General features: G+C 41.6%; 1 protein-coding gene and 1 long non-coding RNA gene across 2 annotated transcripts in view; both read right to left on the reverse strand.

The window, feature by feature from the left end:
- Nucleotides 1–6,790, reverse strand: part of LOC115525243 — a 9,671-nt gene extending 2,881 nt beyond the window's left edge. Inside the window, exon 1 of the long non-coding RNA XR_003972336.1 lies at nucleotides 6,781–6,790. This is a non-coding gene — a long non-coding RNA (uncharacterized LOC115525243). The remainder of the gene's footprint in view (nucleotides 1–6,780) is intronic.
- FBXL7 (F-box and leucine rich repeat protein 7) overlaps nucleotides 1–24,868 on the reverse strand; it is a 342,921-nt gene that overhangs the window by 115,111 nt on the left and 202,942 nt on the right. The window lies entirely within an intron of this gene.

Consider the following 24,868-nt stretch of genomic DNA (forward strand, 5'->3'; position numbering starts at 1 on the left):
ATTGGGCAAGAGGCTTATGGGAAAAAAAGGCCACCTTTCAATAACAATTGATGACATTCAAAAACATTCAAAAACAATGATGGCATTGGTTTTGTGTAGGAGTCTACTTTTACTGAGTGTCACGCACATATTTTGCTGAAAGCACATAACCCTCAGAAATTACAGCACCCTGGTAACAAAATACACAAAGAGAAATTTGTTTGAAGATGGTGTACGAATTATGTCTTTTTGAAAAAGATTAACTTCCATCTTTCTCTTTCAATGTAATAGGTATACGTTGACAAATTTTGGAACGGGAATGATTGTGCCTAATAGTCTATATCCTGCAGACTTGGGCACTGTCTTCTCCCAGATGTGAAAGGAACACTCAGGGTAGTTCACACTTGCGCCAATGCTATTCAACACCACATTCCACATGAGCCGCTCGCTGCTGCTGCTTTATCAGCTTCGTCTTTGGTTTTATGTGCCCTTACATGCTTCACTCCAGGATTGTGGTTATGGAGATGGCGGTATATAGACATTGGAGTAAGGCAGCCGCTTATGACATTCGGCCAAAAGCAACCCATTCCACTGATAGGGCCCAAGATGTGGGGTTTGGGTACCTGAAGGCAAAAAAGCAAAACTACACGGCAAAAGCAAGAAACGTCTCATAAATTCAGAATGGGGCCTGTGAGCAAATGTTCCATCAGGTACTTGCCAGGAATGGCAGGTGAGGCTGCTGGAGATATTCAGAGTCGTGCAGCAGCGACCAAGCATACCCCTCCAATGTCTCCCCTGACCCGCCAGGGTCAGGTGGTTGAGCGCTGTCCTGTGCTGTCCCAGGGGCCCTACCTAAGCCCACGGATGTGCACAGCACACACGGGAGATGCCCCCCGATTAACAGACGCTGGCGGTCAGGAAGGATTGTGTTTCTGGGCCCCACAGGTCTGAGACCACTGGGGACAGTTTCTGGAAGGCTGTCAACTCAAGGACACCGCAGAAACAGCAACTGAAACAAACTGCCAGTGTGCCTGTGAAAAAGCTTGGGGCTTCAGCCTGAGGGACAGGACTAGCATATATCTAGAGGCTTCAGAAGTGTGCTAAGGGAACTAGCTTGGGGACACCATTTTGGTGCTCTTCCTTGGTCTCCTTACAGCTTTCTGGTACCTCCCAGAAAAGAAGTTCATACACATGTCTGGAGCCCCCATTTTTGCAACTCTTGTGAAGGAGACACCTCCAGATCACCTGGTCTAGAGGCCAGCAGGGTTTACAATTGCAGTCCTACAGGGCTGTACATATTTACATACCTTAAATACTGTTGTCTGAGGGTCTGGCTTCCAATCAGCCTGAAACTAGGTGCTGACAGAGATCCCTCCCTGTGGAGCACTCACAGAACTTGGCACTCCCTCAACAACAGGGCCCTATCAAAAATATATCAGGCTGTCTTGAACCTGACAGTCACACAGGTTCAAGAAACAACTGAGAGAAGTAGCTGTTTCACCTTATACACAGAAACAAACACAGAGAGTCAAGCAAAATAAGGAGAAAGAGGAATATGCTCCAGATGAGAGAGCCAGATTAAACCAAGATTAATAATTTACCTGATACAGAGTTCAAAATAATAGTCATGAAGATGCTCAATGATCTTGGGAGAAGAATGGATGAACACCAATAGAACTTCAGCAAAGAGACTGAAAATATAAGAAAGTACCAAATAGAAATCACAAAGCTGAAGAATACAATAACTAAAATGAAAAAACACTAGAGGGGTTCAATAGCAGACTAGATGAAGCAGAAGAAAAAGTGGAATTTGCCCAAATAAAGCAGACAAAAGAAAATAATTTTACAAGTATAATAGCTTAAGAGACTTATGGGACAACAAGCAGAATGACATTCACATTATCGGGGTCCCAGAAGGAGAAGACAGAGAGAAAGGAGAATACTTATTTGAAGAAATAATGGTTGAAAACTTCTCTAACCTGAGGAACAAAACAGACATCCAAATCCAGGAAGCTAAGAGAGTTCCAAAGAAGATGAACCCAAAGAGACCTACACCAAGACACCTTACAATTAAAATGTCAAGAGTTAAAGATAAAGAGAAAATCTTAATAGCAGCAAGAAAAAACAGCTTGTTATGTACAAGAGAACCCCCATTAAACCATCAGCAGATTTCTCAGCAGAAACTTAGCAGGCCAGAAGGGAGGGGCATGATATATACAAAGTGCTGAAAGAAAAAAAAAAGCTTCCAATCAAGAACATTCTACACAGCAAGGTTATTTGCAATTGAAGAAAAGATAAAGAGCTTTCCAGACAAGCAAAAGCCAAACAAATTCAAGACCACTAAACCCATCCTAGCATAAAGTTAAAAGGACTTCTTTAAGCTGAGATGAATGGGCACTAATTAGTAAGAAGAAAACATATGCAAGTAAAAACTCCTTAGAAAAGGTAAATATGTGGTAAAGTAGTAGATCAATCACTTTTACAAAGCTATTGTGAAGGTTAAAAGGCAAAAGAAGTAAAAACAACTATGCAATAATTAGCAGATACACACAATAAAAAGATGTAAAATGTGACCTCTGAAACATAAAACATGGTGGGGGGCAAGTAAAAATGCTTTAGAGTTTTACAATGAGTTCGAATTTTACTTGCTAAAATAAATGAATCATGGAAATGTTTTATAAAAAAAAAAAAAGAGTCACACAGGAGGTACAATGCTTCCTTCTTCGCTAAAATAGGCGGTTAGCAAAGACATGAGATCAGAGAATAGTGTTACAGGAAGTAATGCAAGAAAACTGCCCCAGGTTCAGGATGAGGTCAGCTGGCACCTTCTGCAACAAAAGGAAAGTCCAGCCCAAGGAACTTGTAAGATTTAATCCAGGCTATTGCTGAATCTAATGATAAAAATCCTCAGCAATTTATTATTTTTCACCCAGAGTATATAGTTATTAACTTTATATCACAAACTTAAAAAAAATCAATGTTTATTAATTTTTGAGAGACAGAGAGAGACAGAGCATGAGTGGGGGAGGGGCAGAGAGAGAGGGAGACACAGAATCTGAAACAGGCTCCAGGCTCTGAGCTGTCAGCATAGAGCCTGACATGGGGCTCAAACTCACAAACCGTGAGATCATGACCTGAGCTGAAGTCAGATGCTTAACTGACTGAGCCAACCAGGCACCCCACACATCACAAACTTTTAAAACAAAAGTTCTACTAGATTATAAACCCTACTAGAATATAAGCTCCTTGAGGGCAGGGATTTTAACTTATTTTATTTGCTGATGTATAACAGTGCTTACAATAGATATACGGTGGGCAGTTAACAAAATATTTGCGCAGTAAATAAAAACCAAAAAGGATCCTTATCCCATCCCCAACATGGCTGTCGTATATGACTGTGCAGGTTGTAGCCTGTATAAAATTACCTTGCCCAGCTGGCAAAGTGAGGCTGGAATCCAGCCCATGTGTATCCACGAAACTCTGGCCCTGGCCTGCTAGTGCAACCACAAAAAATGTGCGGTTTTGTAATCCATCTGCCCAATGAGGAAGGTTTCTTGTGGACAATGTCTCCTGAGCTCTGACAATGCATGCTTCCTCAAGATGGTACCCTGGTGAGACACATAGGTCAAGCCACAGTCCATTTCCTCAAAACCATTCTACGATTCAGACATTCTGTCAGTTTGTTTCATTACTGAGATCTTCGGGCATCAACAATCCTGCCCAATGACTGAGAATAACACCTTCAACAAGTCCTTACAAACCTAACTCACAAGTTGAATCTGAAGTCTTGAAATTGCCCTGCCTCTTGTATTTGCCCTGCCTCTTGTATAGCTTTTAATTAGTCAACATGCTACTCTGGGCAATTGGATCATCATTTCTTTTTCCCTTTCTTTTGTTATTACATAATCAAAGATAATTAGTAACTGAAAGCATATAAAATATTTAAGTGGGGAGAAACATTAGCATGTAGGGTAAATTAACGAATGAATCAATGGTGCGGCATATCAGTCAAGTTTCCTTAAACTTTGATACTCTTGGCATTTGTGGCCAGATAATTCTTGTTGTCAGGGGCTTCCTGTGCATTGTGGGATGTTTAGCAGTATCCCTGGTTTCCACCCACTAGATGCCAGTAGCATTCCACCTCCCAGCCGAGTCATGCCCAATGTCTCCAGATGTTTCCAAATGTTTCCTGGGGAGCAAAATCACCCCCAGCTGAGAACGACCAGTAGGTAAAGCTGCCATATTGGAACTGGGGTAAAGCCAGAAGATGTTTAGACAGACATGGGTAAATAAAAAGAATTACCAGCAGAATACTAGCCTAAGCCTTAGCCTTAACGTCAAACTGAGAAATGGTCCAAGTACAGCTGCCTTTTCGGGGAACAGAAGATGGTAAAAGGGGAGAGGGATGAGGTCAGATAAGCAGAAGACTACGCAAAAAATACGGGGTAATGTTTGTGACTGGGTAACTAAGTCAGAGATGGAAAACCTGGATTGTGCAATCCCCTTGGGTTCCACCTCAGGGAACAATCTTACGTAAGATCCTCATGTGTGCATTTGAACCTGCTAATCCCCTTTGCCTGAGAAAACGATCTTTGCTGAGAAATCAAGAGTACCACCACTCTGTTGGCCTGATGCAGAGAATGTATGCATTGAAATAAGATCTACTGTGATAATAAAGAAAGAAACACCGAGCAAATAGAAATGGCTGGTTTCATAATGACCATTGTGAATGGCCAGGTTGACCCCCAACAACCTCCAATCTATGAGTGAAGTTGGTTAGCTTATGTTTTTAGGGAGGAAGTTGTTTATTTATTTTTTTTTTCAATGTTTATTTATTTTTTGGGACAGCGAGAGACAGAGCATGAACGGGGGAGGGGCAGAGAGAGAGGGAGACACAGAATCGGAAACAGGCTCCGGGCTCCGAGCCATCAGCCCAGAGCCTGACGCGGGGCTCGAACTCACGGACCGCGAGATCGTGACCTGGCTGAAGTCGGACGCTTAACCGACTGCGCCACCCAGGCGCCCCAGGGAGGAAGTTGTTTAAAACTGATCTCACTCTAACCTTGATGATCCCGTTGCTCTTTTCGGAAACTTTCTGAACTTCAGGTTTGGCCCCAAACTATCTTAGAGCAGAGCACGCATTGACAAAGCTTAAGACCGCAAGAACTGTATCTTCATGAAAGCTTGTGAAGGAAGGAAAGACTAAAAGCAAAGTGGCATCTTGGCATTCATTCCGGCCTATTTGATCATTACGGTTGAGGCCTGGGAACATTGCTTATGATATCTACTAGCCTCCTGGTTTTCTTGAAATATCTCCTTCGTTTGAATTCCAAGACCCACAGTCTGATGATTTCCTCCTCCTCCTCTTGCTCGGAGCTAAAATTGGAGGCCCAGGACTCCCTCTCTGGGTAGACTCATGTCCAGCTTGGTGGCACCACCACCACGGTCCCTGAAAGATGCTTCCTGTGAACTGTTACCAGTCCACAGTTGTGCAGGTACAGAAAGCCGGGGTAAGCATTTAGAAACTTGTGTAGCAGTTTGACAATTTCATGTCCGTGAAATGTAATAGCAATAGACTAAAACAAAAATGTAGCCCTTATATTCTGCATGTCTTTATTTCACTTCTCCTTTAATTTCATTTTGTCTTTATAGTTCCTGTATTTAACAAAGTATGTGTCCACAGCAAATGAGAAAGAAAAAAAAACAAAGATTCTTTACCAGAGATCAGAGAGGTTTTGAAAAAGAACCATCTTCAGATAATCTCATCTAATTCCGTGGTTTTAGCAATGTCATCTCTATGCTGCTGGCATTCAGTTTGAGATCCCCAGCCTCAACATTCCCTGAGTTCCAGATTCAGATGTCCACCAGCCTACAGGCGTCTCTACTTGGAAGTCAAGAAGCAACTCATAGTTGACATGTCCTGAAACAAAGGCTCTTGTTTGATGTTGCTCAATCCTGCTCTGCCTCACTTACTATTCCTCAGCTCATTAAATGCACTACTACCAAATTTTAAGGCCAAATACTCAGGGGTCATCCTTAACTAGTATGTTTCTGTCCCCCTCTACATCCTATGCAGTAGGTATGCCTGGAGACCCTGACTCCAACAGATATGTCAAGTGGGACCACTTCTCACCATCCCTTACCAGCAAGACCCCAGCTCAAGCCATTATCCTCTCACCCCTGAAGAAATGAAATAGCCTCTGTTCCTTCCCCTGCTTCTACTCTTGTCCATAACAGTCCATTTCCCCAGCAGCCACAGTGGTTACTTAATAGTATAGACCTGATCAAGTCCCCTGTACTCTAAACTCTTCAGTGGGTTCCTATCACATTACAACAAAGTCCAGAGTACTACCACAGTCTAGGAGACCCTGTAGAATCTTCCCCTCCAGTTTTCTGACATCACTTGTGACTGCCCTTCTGCTGGCTCACTCTGCTTTGTCAAACACAGGGTCCTCCTCTGGTCATGTCAACACCTCAAGCATGTGCCTATCTTAGGAGATTTTGCAGTTGATTTCCCTTTGCCTGAAACATTTTTCTAGACATTTGCAAGGCTCACTTCTCTGCTTCCCTGAGAACTTTTTCCAAGCAACATTACCATGCTTTGTCTTTTTTTTAAGTTTATTTATTTATTCTGAGGGAGAGAGAACACAAGCAGGAGAGGAACAGAGAGAGAGGGAGACAGAATCACAAGCAGGCTCCACGTTGTCAGCACAGAGCCCGACGTGGGGCTTGAACTCACAAACCATGAGATCATGACCTGACCTGAAATCAAGAGTTGGATGGTTAACTGACTGACCCTACCATGCTTTGTCTTAATCACACTTACTACAATGCATCACAACTAATTAATATTGTCATAGAATTTCATTATTTTAAAATTTGCTAATTACCTCTCTCTTCTCTCTAGAATGTAACCTCCACAAGGGCAGGGATTTAGACTTGTTCACTCTCCTGTGTCTGAAGAATGCTTGACACAGAGGAGAGGCCGTGTTTGAATGAGCTACTTTATTTCAAACCCGTTCATGAATATACCAAGTAATAACAGTATATTAGCTAACAACAAGGGTTCTTGACTTAGGCTTGTCGCTCACCCATTCATCGGATTCCTTTATCATTTTTATCGAGAAACCATGCACCCTATGGGCCACCCTTTCCAAATAATTAAATATTTATAACTAAACATTTAGACTGTTCAGCAATGAGCCACAGAAATGGGAACTGCGGAGAAATGCATCAATTCAGACTCACCTGACTTTTACTTTGTGGTTAACAGTTTTGAGTTTTGTCCAACACACCATAGGCAATTCAACGTAACAGTGTGGATAAGATTGAAAGGAAGTGATTTAAAATTTTTTAAGGATGCCAACTCTCCAACACCAGCGAAGAAGTCATAAAAAATACAAGTGATTTTGGGGGCACCTGGGTGGCTCAGTAGGTTAACCGACCAACTACGGCTCAGGTCATGATTTCACGGTTCATGGGTTCAAACCCCGCATTGGGCTCTGAGCTGTCAGCACAGAGCCTGGAGCTTGCTTGCTTCAGATTCTGTGTCTCCCTCTCTCTCTGCCCCTCCCCAACTCATGCTCTGTCTCTCTCTCTTTCTCAAAAATAAATAAATATTACAAAACTTTTTCAAAGTACAAGTGATTTCAATGTCATCTCATTTTTCCATAGTATATGTCATTGAAGACTCCACTAGACCGCCCTCATTCATTTATCCCTTGGCTATTTGGGCTTATCACTCATTCATTCATATTACAGGGATTTACTGAATACCTACTTTGTGCCGGGCACTGTTCCAGGGGGTGGGACAGAACAGTACAGCCAACAACAAAGCACACAGAAGTCTTTTCCCTCACCCAGCTGCCTTTCTGGGGGAGCTTTGTTACTTCTGACATCTGTTTTTAAAAAGAGCAAAACTACTTTCATCAGCCAAATTCTGTAATTCATTGGCTTCGAGGAGTTTTCGTGTCCGCTCTGTAGAGATGGGTTTGCTCTTTTTTTTCCATAGTCCATATTTTAAAATGTCTAAACAGCTTCAAAATTAAGATGTATATCCTTCTCTACCACCCCAGGGAAAACACTTAGGAAACGCTTTTCAGATTTTGATTTATTAAAGACAAAACCATTTGTATTTCTCACGAGGGAGTATTTATAGATATGTATCCCATATAAGTAATCTCATCAAGTAATTTTGGATGAAAACATTTCTTAAAACAGCAGAAGGTGACTATAAAGCAGAAACAGACTTAAGCAGTCTATGTGCACAATTAACCACTCGCTCCTACTCCCAGAGCTCTGGGTTTACGCCAACATGCTGCTGACACTTAGCATCCGTAAAATCATTGCTTTGGATTTTTACTCAAACCCACTTGTAACTACCATGAGGCCATATATCCCACCACTGGTATATCTGTCCCCTGACTACTGTGCCCCCGTTCAGTCAGTGGATTTACTTTATATTTGCAAGGCAATCTTATTCTAGCTGAACTGTTGGTATTTCCAGGGGAAATCTTTTTTTCCCTATTCAGCCTGTATAGATGGTGTTAAAACTCTTAAGGACGGCTCCATTTTCCCTATAAAACTTAACCGGACTATATGTATCTTCCTCCCTTTCTTGCTTCCTACCTTGCCTTTTTCAGCAAGGCAGCCTCTGAGAACCCATGAATTAATATTCACTGCACAGAGCCAGATGTATTTTCAAAAGTTGTAGTCTTTGATTCTTTTTCCACCCAAGAACAGCGTTTTCTGGGAAAAGAAGAAAAACAAGGCGAGGAAGGAGCTTTAAATCTTCCACAAAAGGTAGTGAATGCCAAAGAATGACCTCTTCCATATACATAATTTCACCATGACTGTCGATCCACAATTTTTGGAAAGAAAAACTCCATTTTTTCTAAGTTGAAAGTTCATGGGAGAACTGTATGAGAAAGAAGTTGCAATTATATATGCAAAACACTCATATCTATCCAATGGGCAAATCACCAACAAAACCGGATATTATGTTTAATAGGAGGCAGAACGGTTTCCAAAATTAAAAATATGTATCAGTAGACCTAAAGCGTGTCTGTGTAACTGTGAAAAGCCAAAAACCAGGCAATTTTTAAAGTGAGACCACCAATTAACATCACGTGCCCATCTATAAGAATATTTTCTAAATAACAAATAACCTCTGGCAACGGGCCATCTGTTCGCATTGAGAAATGTTCCAAGAAAGAGCATGAGGACACGTGCTATTTATGTGGGTGATACTGTCTTTTGGTCTTCCTCCTTGTTTAGTGTCCCCAGGATGAGAACACACGGGAGACATTTATCTGTCTCTTAGGAAAATGTATGATTGTCCAGGGCAACTCCACTCTTCAAGGCTTACAAATATATTGAATTGTGAAATTGACTGTGTTTCTCTCTTTGTCTGGACAGTTAGGGAAGTGAGCCAAACTTGTGACCGCCTCTGACAAACGTGGCAAAGCCCAGCCTTTGCGAATGTTACCTGTTCCTCAGCTGTGTTTCACGTTTCTGTCCATACTTTCCCTGTGCCAAATTGATCGTACCTCTCCATTGATTCGATTCCACGCTATTGGTGAGCCACCTCAAACCCCTTTCATCCAAAAGGTAAGGGTTTAGGGAACCAGGGACACACACATATTTACCAGCAAAAATAATTTCTCATTAGATATCTAAATGCTCTCACTTGTGATTCATGACTATTTGCAAGAGTCTGGTGTTCTTCTCCTGGAAAGCCGGTCATATAGGATGCAGTTCATTTTAAGGGGCAAATGAAAAGGGTAACACGTTCAAGTGAAGTCTGAGGAGGCCTGTGCCCAACACAGGGACCTGTGGGTAGACAGCAAATAGAAGACCCATGCTTTCAGGGGCAAGTCACTTGTTAGACGGACATTCCAGCTGAGGCCTGAACGCTCTAGATCCAACACTTAACACGTGACCCAACACATAAAGTGAGGGGGCAAACGTTACTGTGCACAGCCCGTAGCAAAGGAGGTGGAAGAAAACCAAGGTGATGAGTCTGGAATCCCTCACCCTCACTGAGATAGAAGGTTTCAGAGACTGGAAGTTAAAGAATGGTCTTTGGATGATCTTTGTCATTAGAACTCTGCTGTGAGTGCCCTATCTCCACCACCTAACGAAGCAGGTATGGGGTGTCCCCTCCAACGTCAGTTGGGAATGGGGGGGGCCTTACAAAAACCACTTGAAACCGGTAAGATCCTACAATGGATATCATGAAAAGAAACGGTAAGAAGTGGGAGGATGCAGAGAAATTGGAACCCTCATAAAATGCTGGTGGGAATATAAAATGGAGCAGCTGCCTTGGAAACCAGTCTGGCAGTCCCTGAAAGGTAAGAACCGCCCCACACCCAGCAATTCTCCTCACACGCGTATACCCACAAGAGACGAAAACGCACGTGCGCACAAACACTTGCACGCAACTGTTCCTAGCAGCATTCTTCAGAAGAGCCAACAAATTAGAAGCAACCCAAATGGCCATCAACTGATGAACGGATAAACGAATGGGTGAATGCATAAAAGGAGAATATCTGACGATAAAAATGGGAAGTGCCGACACATGCCAAAACGTGGAGGAACTTCGTAAACGCTACACTGAGTGAAGGAAGCCCATCACGAAAGACCACACACTGTGTGATTCTCTTCACAGGTTTTCTGGGTGTTTTAGTGAAATAGGGAGGCATCTGTCCACGGGATGGAAGCCACAGGTGAGAAAACCCCAACGGTGGGGGCCTCTGAACAACCAAGTCAAGTAGGCATGGGAGAGAAAGAGTCCGATGTGGACATCTGCTGAGTCCAAGAAACAGAGACGGCAATGCCACCATAGCATCCGTGAGCACAAACCCCTTTTCCCTCTTCCCTCTGCCCCCTCTGCACCCTGGAGGTCTCAGAATCCCAGGTGACAAAGGAGAGGTCGGTAACCATCAAACTTGACTTCCTCCAATGGCAGGCTACGCGCTTTCTCCCTGCAGCAGTCGCATGGAGGGAAGAAGAAAGCCACTTTCCATTGGGCTGGAGGCTTCGTGATTATAAGGGTCTGAACAACGGAAATACTGAAATGAGGTCGTCTTTGCACCCTCCCTTAAGAGCAACTGAGAAGACTGGGTCCATGTGAGTGCTCACCCGGGGAGGGCAGGGCTGGCCCCCACTGACTAATGAGGGGAACATGGGAGACAAAATAGCTTTGCTTAACGAATGTGTGCCATGAGCCATAACTTGTCTGACATAACATTTTCACATTTTTCCCACGTGTTACATATTTGTTTGTCATGGTTCATGTTACGTGTTAACTTGACTGGATCATGGGGGTCCCAGATATTTGACTGAACATCATTTCTGGGCGTGTCTCCGAGTGTGTTTCTGGATGAAATTAGCATTTGCCTTGGTGGTCTCAGGGAGGCAGTTCACGCTCCTCCGTGTGGGTGGACATCACCCCATCTGTTGAAGACCCAAATAGAACAGAAAGGCTGAATAAGGCAGAATTCAGCCCTTCCTGCCTAGCTGTTTTTTGTTTGTTTGTTTGTTTTTAGCAGAGACATGGATCATCTCCTGATGCCCCTGGTTCTCAGATCTTTGCACTTGGACTGAATGACACCACCAGCCTTCTGGTCTCCGGCTTATAGACAGCAGATTATAGGACTTCTCAGTGTCCATAAATGTATGAACTAATAGTTCATAGTAAATCATACATGCATATCCCATTGGTCTGTTTCTCTGGAGAACTCCAATACATTATTTCATCCAAACCAAAGAAATATCCTACAACATGAAGCTCAACGTGATCTCCCAACCTGTAAGTGACACCCCTTTTCTACGGACCACATCCTGGGTCCTGGGGACGCTGGTACTGTTTCCACATGTTGGAGGGCAGGCATCAGCTCTACAGGAGGGACCAGTGACTCAATCACACTTCAGCTTTTCTCAGGGCAATCACAGATCTGAAAAGGTTATTGTTAACCTATTTGACGCAGACACTTGTCAACGTGTAAGATAATGACACTGCCACTCATGGAAAAGTACACAAAGGTGCAATGCAAGATCTCCTTCCTTACTAGATCTGCTGAGGGGCTTCTCAGCTCCCTCTCTATGATGACACTATGCAAAGTGGCCATTACACAAAGTGACACCCTCTTTACAAAGTAAAAAAGTCACTTTTCTGCCTATCCTATCTTCTGCCTGCCTATGTCAAGGGTTTGACATACTGAGGTTTTGAAAATAAAGTCTGTCTACATGACATTTATAATTTTATAGAGTTTAAGCCACGTGTTCATTGAAATATTTGTTGAACATCTACGGGAGACAAATTCTGGGGCTTTGATTTGGGTGTAAAAGATGAACGTGGCCAAGGAGCACTTAGTCTAATGGGGAAGACACAGAAACTGCTAGCTATAAGAGCGTAATATCGATGTGGCAGAACAGATACAACAAAGAGCTCAAGTGCCCATCGGAAGAAGGATCAGGGAGTGGTGACTACGTGGAGAAGTGAACATGGCTCTGGAATTAGGGTGCTGGCTCTCACATCTTAACTTTGGCCACTACTGGCTGTGTGACTCTGGGCAAGTTAGTAACCTCTCTGTGCTATTGTTTTCTCATCTATGAAATGGAATGATAACTGTATCTACCTCTTAAAATTTTTTTTTTTTTTTCCAACGTTTATTTATTTTTCGGACAGAGAGAGACAGAGCATGAACGGGGGAGGGGCAGAGAGAGAGGGAGACACAGAATCGGAAACAGGCTCCAGGCTCTGAGCCATCAGCCCAGAGCCTGACGCGGGGCTCGAACTCACGGACCGCGAGATCGTGACCTGGCTGAAGTCGGACGCTTAACCGACTGCGCCACCCAGGCGCCCCTATCTACCTCTTAAAGTTGTTATAAATATTACAGTTAGCCCATAGAAAGCACATAAAATGGCTTTTGGACACAGGGAGGACCACATACATTGCTGATATGAAAATGAGCAGGTCCCATGAATTGTGACAATGAGCAAATATCTGCTACTTTTTTATCCATAAAAAAAAAAAAATAGATGGAGCATGCTCTGTGTGTGTGTGTGTGTGTGTGTGTGTGTGTGTGTACACATACATCCCATTGGACAGAAGTGTGTCAAGTGGCCCCCTGCGGCTGCAAGAGAGGCCAAGAGTTTGTATACTTCACTTTCCAGCTTTTAAGCTGGAGGAAGACAAAGGGAACTGATGTTAAGGAGACCAGACCTTGGATGGCAGAATCGTCTCCTTGATGCATGAACTTTTTAAAAACTAGCCAAGTTTAGAGTGAGGGACAAAGACGATGAACCCAAAACAAACCCAGTGCACTAACATATTTGTGTTTAGAAATATGTGTGTAGGGGCACCTGGGTGGCTCAGTCGGTTAAACGCCAGACCCGATTTCGGCTCAGGTCACGGTCTTACAGTTTGTGAGTTCGAGCCCTGGGTTGGGCTCCACACTGACAGTGGATTCTCTCTGTCGCCCTCTCTCTCTGCCCCTCCCCTGCTCACTTGCTCTCTCTCTCTCTCTCTCTCTCTCTCTCAAAATAAATAAATAAAACTTTATGGGGCACATGAGTGGCTCAGTCGGTTACACATCTGACTTCAGCTCAGGTCATGGTCTCACAGTTTGTGGGTTTGAGCCCTGCATTGGGCTCTGTGCTGACAGCATGGAGCCTGGAGCCTGCTTCAGATTCTTGTCTCCCTCTCTCTCTGCCCCTCCCCCACTTGCCTTCTGTCTCTCTCTCAAAAATAAACGTTAAAAATTTTTTTAATAAACTTTATAATACATATTTTAAGAAATAATTTATATATTTTTCTATTTTATCTATCACATTTAAGATAGGGTAATTCCTTTAGATTTTCTGTCTTAATTATAAAAATAATAAAAATATATTAGTCTATAAAACAATACTGTAATGATCAAGAGAACTGAAGGGTCACCATCCTTACACATTTGATTGTTTACATTTAAGTAGGTTTCTCCAGAACTTGGGGCCATTTAGTTTGTTAGCCCACTGAAAAGCTTGGAAAAGGGAAATGAATACATTAAATTTATGAATGATATTTAAATAGTTAGTGACGGTTAATTAACTTCGCTGTGAAGGTTCCCTTGAAAATGATTGCTCAAGTGTACCAGATTTATAAATAGAATGATGAGAGTCTGAACACAAGAGCTTAAGAAAAATTAGGTTTTGGAATTTGCAACTTTAGTATACTGAATAGTCACTAAAAGAAAGGCAAGTAGGTACAAATGATTGTTTTTCTTTGGATCGAACATCCAAAAAGACACTAAATCGTACACTGAAAACAACTAGTAGGAAACAGACCTTGATTGAAAACCATCAAATCAAATTCTATCCCATCCTTCTGAGTAGTTCAGATTCCTATTCTGGTTTCTCTGGCTCATTGCCCATCATTTCAAAAGTCACTCTCACTATCTTTCACGTCATCTCATATCATTATAGCTCAGCCCTGTTCTCCTCTGACATTTATTACCCTTGGACGTTTCCTGGTCATTTAACCTCTATTCCACACTCTACATAAATGGTGCTTAAGTAGCCGAGGAATTCAAGGCTTCTATTTGCCATCACTCTAGAAACATGACGTGCCAAATTCCTAGCCAACACCTCAAACTTCCTCCGCAAAAATCCTTCTTTCCATCCACTTCCTGTCCAAGATATTGTCTATCCTTCCCATCACTAAGCTTAAATCCTCAAACACCTTTGCTCTCACCACATGCTCTGCTCCCTACATGCCATTAGCCGTGAGTCCTACTTAGATTGCAATTTATTTCTCAACAACCCTTTCTATTTTGTTTGTCACTGCCTGATTCAAATCCTCTGAAGGGTCGCCCTGTTCTCTTCTGTACCTATTCAATTAATCACAAAAGTCACTCTCAGTATGAACACCCTACAGTTACACCTAGGACATGATTAAAACACACACACACACACACACACACACACACACACACAGCTCTGAAGACTCCACACCGCCTGATAGATTCAAACACTTTCACATAGGATGCAAGGCCTCCATGATGGTTCTAACTTCCCATCCACCAGTCTCCATGTTCTTTCTCTCTTTTTCACATGTATAAAGTCTAGTTGAACTGCAAGATCTGTATCAGATGCTCTCCCTGAATCTCTCTCTCATGCTTTCACACAGAAATCTTTCTTTTCTTTTTTAAAAAATGTTCATTTATTTATATTGAAAGAGAGCATAAACAAGGGAGGGGCAGAGAAACAGAGAATCCCAAACAGGCTCTACACTGTCACCACAGAGCTCGACATGGGGCTTGATTTTATGAACCATGAAATCATGGCCTGAGCCAAAGTCATGAATCAGACACTTAACTGAATGAGCCACCCAGGTGACCCCATTAATCTCTTTCTTTTCTAAATACCAAACACATCACAGATTCTACTTTTGTGGGTCTAATATCTTTAAAAACTAATAAAGGAAAGGAAAGGAAAGGAAAGGAAAGGAAAGGAAAGGAAAGGAAAGGAAAGGAAAGGAGAAAGAATGAAAAGATATAGAGCAGAAGAAGGAAAGGAGGTAAGGAATAGATAACACGAAGGAAAAAGGGAGGGAGAGAGGGAGTGAAGGAGGTGAAGGTTCATGGACATTTCTGGGGTCTGCTCTGGGACAGGTCCTAAGAGAGTCTTCCTCTCTTGTTGCTTTCCTGATACTTACAACAACTAATCCTATGAAATCTTATCCTCTATGATAATCTATATTTTTCAGAAATAGACACAGATTAAGAAATTGGATGCCTTGACCAAAGTCTAAGCAGCCAGTGGCATCTAGAGCAGGGATTGAAGTCAAGAGTGTGACTGGCCCAGAGGGCTAGTGGCACATGGGGATGTGGGCAGGTCACTTAGCCCAGCCCAGAGGCAGCATCATGTTGGAGGGAACAACGAAGGGGCTTGTGTAGCAGGCTGTGGCCTGAAGGGGTGTGCTCAGCCACAGTGGGGACAGCAAGACCAGAGACTGGGCTGCAGCAAGAACATAACCGGTTACTTCATGGGAAGGAAAAATATTATTAAAATAAAAAGTAACATGCTTGAAAAACACTACCCTGCGATATGTCACAAAGCTTTTCCCCTTAATTTGTCACCATCTACTTTTAGAGAGCCACACTGTCTCCGCTGCACCCACCCTCCCCAACAAACATTTTAGTTACATTATACTTATGTGGAACCCCAAATTCTAGCCTTCCATAGACAGATAGGTTGTGTTATGACAGTGATGACTGCATCCCCTTTGCGGTATGAAATCTTCCCAGGACAGAGGCAAACAATCATTAAATATGCACCCAATGTTTACAGCAGCACTAGCCACAATAGCCAAATTATGGAAAGAGCCCAAATGTCCATCGACTGATGAATGGATAAAGAAGATCTGGTGTGTGTATACGTGTGTGTGTGTGTGTATCTATATATATATATATATGTATATATATATATATACACATATATGTATACGTATACATATATATATACATATACGTATGTATATGTATACGTATACATATATGTGTATATATATATATATACACACACACGTATACACACACACACACACACACACACACACACACACACACACACACACTGGAATATTACTTGGCAATCAAAAAGAATGAAATCTTGCCATTTGCAACAATATGGATGGCACTAGAATGTTTTCTCCATTTTATGCTCCGTGAAATAAGTTAGAGAAAGATAAATATCACATGATTTCACTTATATGTGGAATTTAAGAAACAAAACTGATGAACATAGGGGAAGGAAAGGAAAAATCAGACAAAAAACAGAAAGGGAGACAAATCATAAGAGACTCTTAAATCCCAAGAAAAAACTAAGGGTTGCTGGAGGGGTGGTGGGTGGGTGGATGGGCTAGATGGGTGATGGGCATTTAAGGAGGGCACTTGTGGCGATGAGCACTGGGTGTTACATACAAGTGATGAATCACTAGATTCTGCTCCTGAAACCATTATTACGCTGTATGTTAACCAATTTGAATTTAAATAAAATTTTAAATATATATATTGTGTTAAATTTGTGAGTTTTGTTCAGACTCCATCAATCATTTTAGAAAATAACGATAACACCCTAATACAGTAATCGCATCTTCCTGTCTTTGCATTCCTGTTAAATCAAGTTCTAATATTTATGCCTGGTCTAAGTCAATGGTATTAATGCAACAGTCACCATCATACTTGTCAGAACATTTCTGTAATTTGCATAGCTTTACCTCTTAACTGAAATAGTTCTGTGCTGAAGTCTACTATAATCCTAGAGAGAATTAAGTTGACATCAAAATCCTAAAAGAGAGGCAAATCCTAAAGGTGCAAAGCTCCTTTGCTCTTTCTGGATTAAAGTCCACGGGCAACATCATTACTCCGGATGGCATTTTGTTTTCTATATTTGGCTGTAGGAAGCTGAAAAAGGAAATTGCAATGAAAGGCAATCCTTTTTGACATTAAGTTGTGGTTCCAAACCTGTGGGTATTGAAGTTTAGACTAAGTGGGGTTTCTGTAGACTGGGATCTTAAAATATACCGCCATTTACCATACTCCCAATCTTCAGTCATGTTACCTTTATTTTTTAAAAAATATTTATTTTTGAAAGAGAGAGAGAGAGACAGAGACAGAGAGAGAGTGCAAGCAGGGGAGGAGTAGAGAGAGATGGAGACACAGAATCCGAAGCAGGCTCCAGGCTCTGAGCTGTCAGCATAGAGCCCGATGCGGGGCTCGAACCCACGAACCATGAGATCATGAGCCAAAGTCAGACGCTCAACCGACTGAGCCGCCCAGGTGCCCCAGCCATGCTACCTTTCAAAGAGAGTTCCCTACACTGGCCATACCTATGCTTCTGCAAATCAACAAATGTGGAAGTCCTGCATCTGACATGCTGGGGTTTCTTTTATCTAACAAGACACTGAAGGATAAATGAAAATATAAATAAAAGAGATAAATAAGAATAAATATGGAAAACTTCACTTTACTAAAACTAGTTTCACTGGTATTATGTTATTTAGTATACATTAAGTAATAAAAAATATAAACCACTAATGAATATCACTAATATTCATTTTGTATTAAGCTTCTCCTTCTCTTGTTTATTTTGTTCATCTGTTTGGCTAACAAACAGAGTGACCCTTAACGCCTGAAAGAATCGTACCCCTGACATGTCCTGGTTATAAAGAACAGTAACTTGAGGAAAGAATTTTAGACGTGAGTCAATAAACACGTCTGTGGAATTAACGTTAAGAATTATTTGGTTAACTTTCCCAGAACCAACCTTCACATACCGAATTTTATATCTGGGGGAAAAAGTTTTTCAACGTGTGGAAAACAAACATACCATGAGCAAAAGAGCTCGTAAGATCCACCAGAGGGAAATGGAACAAGTAAATTCGCCCATCTGTTCATACCTTTTTTTTTTTTTTTTCTCTCCACTGCATTTGGAAACGTGCTGGACAGAGATAACTTTGTTCAGTCCTGAAGTGCGACTTGACATGATTGTTGTTTCTGGCGCCTGACACTCCACACAGGACCGGTGAAGTCCAGAAACCAGCCAGGAAAAGACAGCTGCCAGTTTCTGCAAGATTAGAACCCGGGTGCAGCCTCCTTTATCTTCTACCTCTACCCTCCAAGCACAGTCAGGAATTCAATCCATCAAGAAAATTCATCGTCTGCACTTACTAACAGCACAACTCTCAGAATGCAAGGTCACCGTGGGTTCTGCGACCCGCCACAGGGGATTCAACAGGGGCTGGCCAGGAAGCTGATGCCCCGCCCTGACTTACCTTACCCTGGTCGTCTGTGTCCTGTGCTCATTAATTTTTTCAGCCAGAACCAGTATTTTCTTTTTCCTTCTTTCCCCCCCTAGGATTCTTCCTCTTCTACCTTCCATGGGATAGGATAATGTGTTTTTTGTTTTTGTTTTTGTTTTTAGATGTTCTCCATCTTGTAAACAAGAGTGGACTCATCTTATATCAGTCGACACACAGGTTGTATATCTGGGTTGTAATCTCGGGGGTTGTACCTCTGGGGCCGGAGCTGGGTAGAAACGTCATGCTCTCTTGGCCACACGGCTAATGAGATGCTCCCCGACATCACTACCAAGAAAGCTTAGCAACCTGGTTTCAAATACAACCTTTTAACCTCGTCTACATAATCAGTGTGGGTGTTCCGTCTCCGAATTGTGAGAATAATCAATTGTGACGTCACTGACCAGTTGCGGGGGTTAGGTTCGTTACTAGGTCATCCAAAATAACACTATTTTATCAGCTACACAATTTTCTGGAATAATGCACCTTTGACGTTTATTACCAAGCACCAGAAAACTGTCTCTGTGTGTCACACAACTAATTGTGAATGGAAAATATGCTTTAGGAATAGTTTCTCCAAAATAGGACACATTTTTATTTTTTTATGTTTATTTTTGAGAGAGAGAGAGAGAGAGAGAGAGTAAGAGTGTGAGTAGGGGAGGGACAGAGAGAGAGGAAGACACAGAACCTGAAGCAGGCTCCAGGCTCTGAGCAGTCAGCACAGAGCCCGACGCGGGGCTCGAACTCACGAACAATGAGAGCATGACCTGAGCCGAAGTCAGACGCTTAACTGACTGAGCCACCCGGCTAGACCTTCCCTGTTTTATTTTTGATGTCCAGGCCTCAGTAAGATTTTGAGGTGCCTTGAAGGAATTTTTACCACACAACAGAATAAAGAGTAAACAGCTCAAGAAAACAGGGCCCAGGAAAAATGGGGTAGAGAAATGATAAAAAGTCTAGAATATGATTGGTATCAGGGCATCCCCAAATCCTATATAATTCCTATAGGTAGGCCACACGTGTGGTTCTGAACTTCTTAGCAGCCAAAGGAAATAAGCAAACCTGGTCAGTTACAAGACTCACAGAGTCTCTTCGAGGAAAAAATACATGAGGGTCCGAGAGAAATTCCCTCCAAATGTTTCTGTCCTCATCAAGTGGAGACGATGTGAAACAGCAAAAGTGACTTTACAATTTAGTCTATTTCTCCATCCTGTGATTCAAGAGAATTCTACGGACAGAGGTCTTCCTGGTCACTGAACTTGTTACCTGGATAACAGAACCTGCTAATGGTTTCAGGCTCTGCCTTTGTTTGGTGAGGCAGGTGCATTGTTTCTCATGCAAACTCCAATTCCTTTCTTCTCTAACTAGACATTGAATGGCGGTTTAGCATAGAGCTCAGAGAGTGGAATCTGGAACCAGCATGGGCACCTATCACCAGCGTGAATGCGTTGACCTGATTCATTTCTTCGGGCGTTATGCTAGGCATTTGTAAAATGGCTGGAATTAGTGCCAATCTTTTAGGTTTATTGTGAGGATCACACTAAATTACTTAGGTTAGTGCCTGGGGCAGAGTCCAGCACTAACATGTCAGCTGTGACTAAAATGATCATTGCTATTTGCTATTCATATCTCTGTCCGTGCACTATGCATAACTATTCATATCTGTACATACGAGAGTGTATAACCAACACTAACTCTGCCGTAAAGAAAAGATACACACCGTTACCAATAGACTACGCCACAGTATTTGTTTCCCAAATGAAGTTTGTACGTCCACTTCCATTAAATTAATTTTTAGTGCTGGTTTGGGATCACCGTGTTCTTTTTTTCTTTCTTCCTTATAAAGCACCCATCGTCAAGGAAAGCGCCTAATAATTGTACACGTTGTTATCTGGAACACTGGTCATTACAAAAAGTCGGCATCAGTTCGATGGGCCTCGGGGAAGTGAGTATGGTCAAAAGACCCTGAGAAGTCAGTCAACACTGCCGGTGTGAACCAACCAACAGGGAACACTACATTGTCCGGACCGATGAATTCAAAAACTGAAAAATAAACTTTCAAGGATTGACAAGGATCTTCAGGCCTCGGTGATGTGGCGACAGTCCAGGAAGAAGTGCACACAAAATTTCTGTCACCCTTCTTGACTCGTTCTGTCCGGTGGAGAAATGAGTTCTTTAATCATATACGTTCTGGTTCCCAGTTCAGTGCATTTCCGTCATGCATGAACTCTATGGAAGTTAACTTTTCCTGGTCAGCAAATTAGGTCCATACATGCATTATATACTATAGTCCTCTGGGACACCAGTAGGTCACTCATCATCCGATTCTTAATTCTATGACACTGAGTAAAATCAGATGATGTAAGAGTCAGATGATTTGGCAGTTCCACGCACGGATGCATGAAATGCCTGATTTGTGTTGACTGGAGAAGGGTCCTATATGGACAAGCAGAAGAGCTTCCATCTGAGCCTCACACTCAGGAGTCTGTGATTTTGACCTAGACACTTAAATCTCTCAGCCTCAATGTACTTAGTCATAAAAGAGAAAGAAAAAAAATAATAATTATCACTTTTCAAAGACCATATTGTGATAACATGAGATTTTTGTAAACAAGCCTTTGAACACTAGAAAATATTATTCAGAAATAGAACCACTGTTTCTGATCTGACCCTCACTTAGCAACATCAAAAATACAATCCGAGGGGCGCCTGGGTGGCTCGGTCGGTTGAGCGGCTGACTTCGGCTCAGGTCATGACCTCACCATTCCTGGGTTCGAGCCCCACGTTGGGCTCTGTGCTGACAGCTCAGGGCCTGGAGCCTGTTTTGGATTCTGTGTCTCCCTCTCTGTCTCTGCCCCTCCCCTGCTCGTGCCCTGTCTCTTTCTCTCTCTCAAAAATAAAGAAACATGAAAAAAATTTGTTTAAATACAATCCTAGTGTTTCAGGCAAGAATCAACCTCATAAGAGAATTAATTACAAACTAGAATCCCAGTTTAAACTTAAGTTGTAGGATATAATTGGTCCAGGCTTTCTTCATAATGGCCATAGCCTCTTCTGACACTAAGTTATGCATTAAAAGTTTATTTTATGAGCACTGAATTAGAGACAAAGTAGCAGACGATTTTTCCTGAAGCTAAGGACAAAACTCTAGAAACGCACAGCCTGAGTTTGGAATCCTAGTCGACTATTATTTTTCCTGCTGTTAATTTCTCCAACCGTCACTTCCTTTTTTTCTGAAAAGATGGAGGTGATGATAAAACATAGTAAAACAATTGTGAAGACTAAGTGAGATGCTATATGTGGAATTTAACAAAACAAAGGATCAAAAGGGAAAAACAGAGAGGCAAACCAAGAAACAGACTTAACTATAGAGAACAAAGGGATGGTTACCAGAGGGGATGGGCTTGGGGGGGTGGGTGATGGGGGATGAAGGAGGGCACTTGCTGTGACAAGCTCTTATGGGGAAGTGCTGAATCACTAAATCAGGCACCCACAACTAATATCACACTGCATGTTAACTAACTGGAATTTAAATACAAACTTACAAAAGAAAAGACTAAGTGAAAAGACATACATGAAACATGCAGTGGAGTGCTTGGCATATGCCAAGTGTTCAAAGAGTGCTTGCTTTCACTATCTATTAACAGGGGACCAAGATCCTACACTACTCAATGCAGAGTGGTCTTCCTCTACATATGAAAGATGACCCCTTCACTGGAGCATCTAGTTTAAGAAAGGATGCAACATACAGCAGAGATGGATGAACCCTATGGACGAGTGATCTACCCTCTGTAGATAAGTCAAATTATTTGCGGGTTGAAGGGATGACAAACATGATGTCACCACTTCCTTGGCTGTGCTTAAAGTTTTATTTAAAAAAAAATACCAGTAAGACAAACATTCCAAGATTGATCAAGAAGAGACAGCAGTCCGAAATTAAAACATCCTGCAAGAAAGTAGGATGAACTACAGGAGGACTAAAGGAGAACTACAAATAACACAGCTGTAAAATAAACTTTAAAATTTAGATGAAATGGGGCGCCTCGGTGGCTCAGTTGGTTGATCTCGGCTCAAGTCATGACCTCAGGGTGGTGGGATCGAGCCCACGTTGGGCGTAGAGCCTTCTTGAGATTCTCTCCCTCCTTCTCCCTCTGCCCCTCCCCTGCTTCCATATGCACGTGCACACACTCTCTCAATCAATCAATAAAATTTAGATGAAATGGAGAAAATATTAGAAAATGTAACTTAACAAAACTGATTCAAGAAGACACAGAAAATATAAATCGCCCTAATGTCATAAAGGTATTTGAATCTATTTTACTGAAAGGAGCCAGCAAAATATAGTCTACAGGCTGGCCTCCTGTATTTTCATATAAAGTTTTATTGAAACGCAGACATAAATATTTGCTTACATATTATCGATGGTTGCTTTTATACTGTAACAGCAGAGATTAGTAGTTGTGATGGACTGTATGGCCTGCAAGCTGAAAATATTTATCAACTGACTCTAAGAAAAAGTTTGTCAAACCCTGGTCTTTGAACCCCATCTCACTCATGAAAATATGCAAATAAGACATTAGAGGAAAAAATTGATGATCAATACAATCCAATACCCATTAATGACTTGGAAGTCAAAAGAAGTCAAGACAATCTGATACCCATTAATGACTTGGAAAAGGTTAGCTAACTGAAAATGGAAAGCAATCTACTTAGCTTAATAAAATCTGTTTATATAACACCTACAGCAATTATTAAATTTAATGGTGAAATATGGAGAAGCAATTCTTTTGGAAAATAAGAGACACATGATGATGCCTACTATTGTAACATTAATTTAGCACTGAATGTTCTGGCTAGCATAAGACAAGAAAAGTAAAGAGTATAAGGGATGGAAAAGAAGAAATCAAAATGTCATCATCTCTAGATTCTATGATATTCACATTAAATACCCAAAGTAGTCTCTATAAATTATTGGTTTAATTTAAAAGTACAGCAAAATAACGGTAAATAAGATCAATTTTCACAAAACATAAATTTCATTTCCAGATAGCAGCAAACTTGTACATAAAATGTTTGGAAAAGAATATCATGTTTAGCAAAAAGAGCCAGACACAACGATGTACATACGGTATAATTCGATTTATATGATGGTCCAGAACAGGCAAAACTAATCTGTAGTGACAAAAAGTGAATCAGTGACTTTCTGGGGCTTGGAAGGGAGGGAGGATTTGACTGAAATGGGGCAGTAAGGAACTTTCTGGGAGGAGGTGCATGATGTACACATTTGTCAAAATTTATCAGACCATACATATAAAGTTTGTGCATTCCATTGTCTAGACATTATATCTCAATGAAGGTGACTTAAGCAAAAAAAGAAAAAAGATGAAAAAGTCCTTACATCAGCCACCAAAAATATAAAATATTTAGGAATAACTCTAAAAAAAATGTTTTAAACATTTCAAGATCTTATCAAACATGAAAGAGACCTAAAAAGAAGAACGATACAGTATTAATGCATAAGAAATCTCAGTATCCTATAGGCATCTGTTGTCACCAAACTGACCTACTATTCAATAAGATTTCATCCAAAATCCCATGATTTTTTGGTGAAATTCACAAAAGAATTATAAAATGTGTATCAAAGTGGGAAGTCTCAAGATATTCTTTTACAAGAACGGCCAAGAGATTTTGGAAGAAAATTGCCAAAGGACTGCACTTCCAGATATCAAGCTGAATTTAAAACTGAATTAATTAATAGTGTTGTTTTGGAGCAGAAATAAATAAATAGGACAACAGAATGGAAGAGCAAACCCAGGAACTTTCCATATAGACTGTTCAGCGAATGGCATTGGGCAATACTGTACTGGAGCTGCTCTGAACCAGCTTTCAATAGCCAACCGTTAAACTTTAAAACTTTCCAAGCTATTGTTTTTTTGTTTTTTGATTTTTTTTTTTTTTTGGTTTGTTTGTTTGTTTGTTTGAGACAGAGAGAGAGCATGAGCAGGGAGGGGCAGAGAGAGAGAGACAGACAGACAGACAGACAG

This window comes from Lynx canadensis, chromosome A1 (genome assembly GCF_007474595.2).
Source record: "Lynx canadensis isolate LIC74 chromosome A1, mLynCan4.pri.v2, whole genome shotgun sequence".
Classification (NCBI taxonomy): Eukaryota; Metazoa; Chordata; class Mammalia; order Carnivora; family Felidae; genus Lynx; species Lynx canadensis.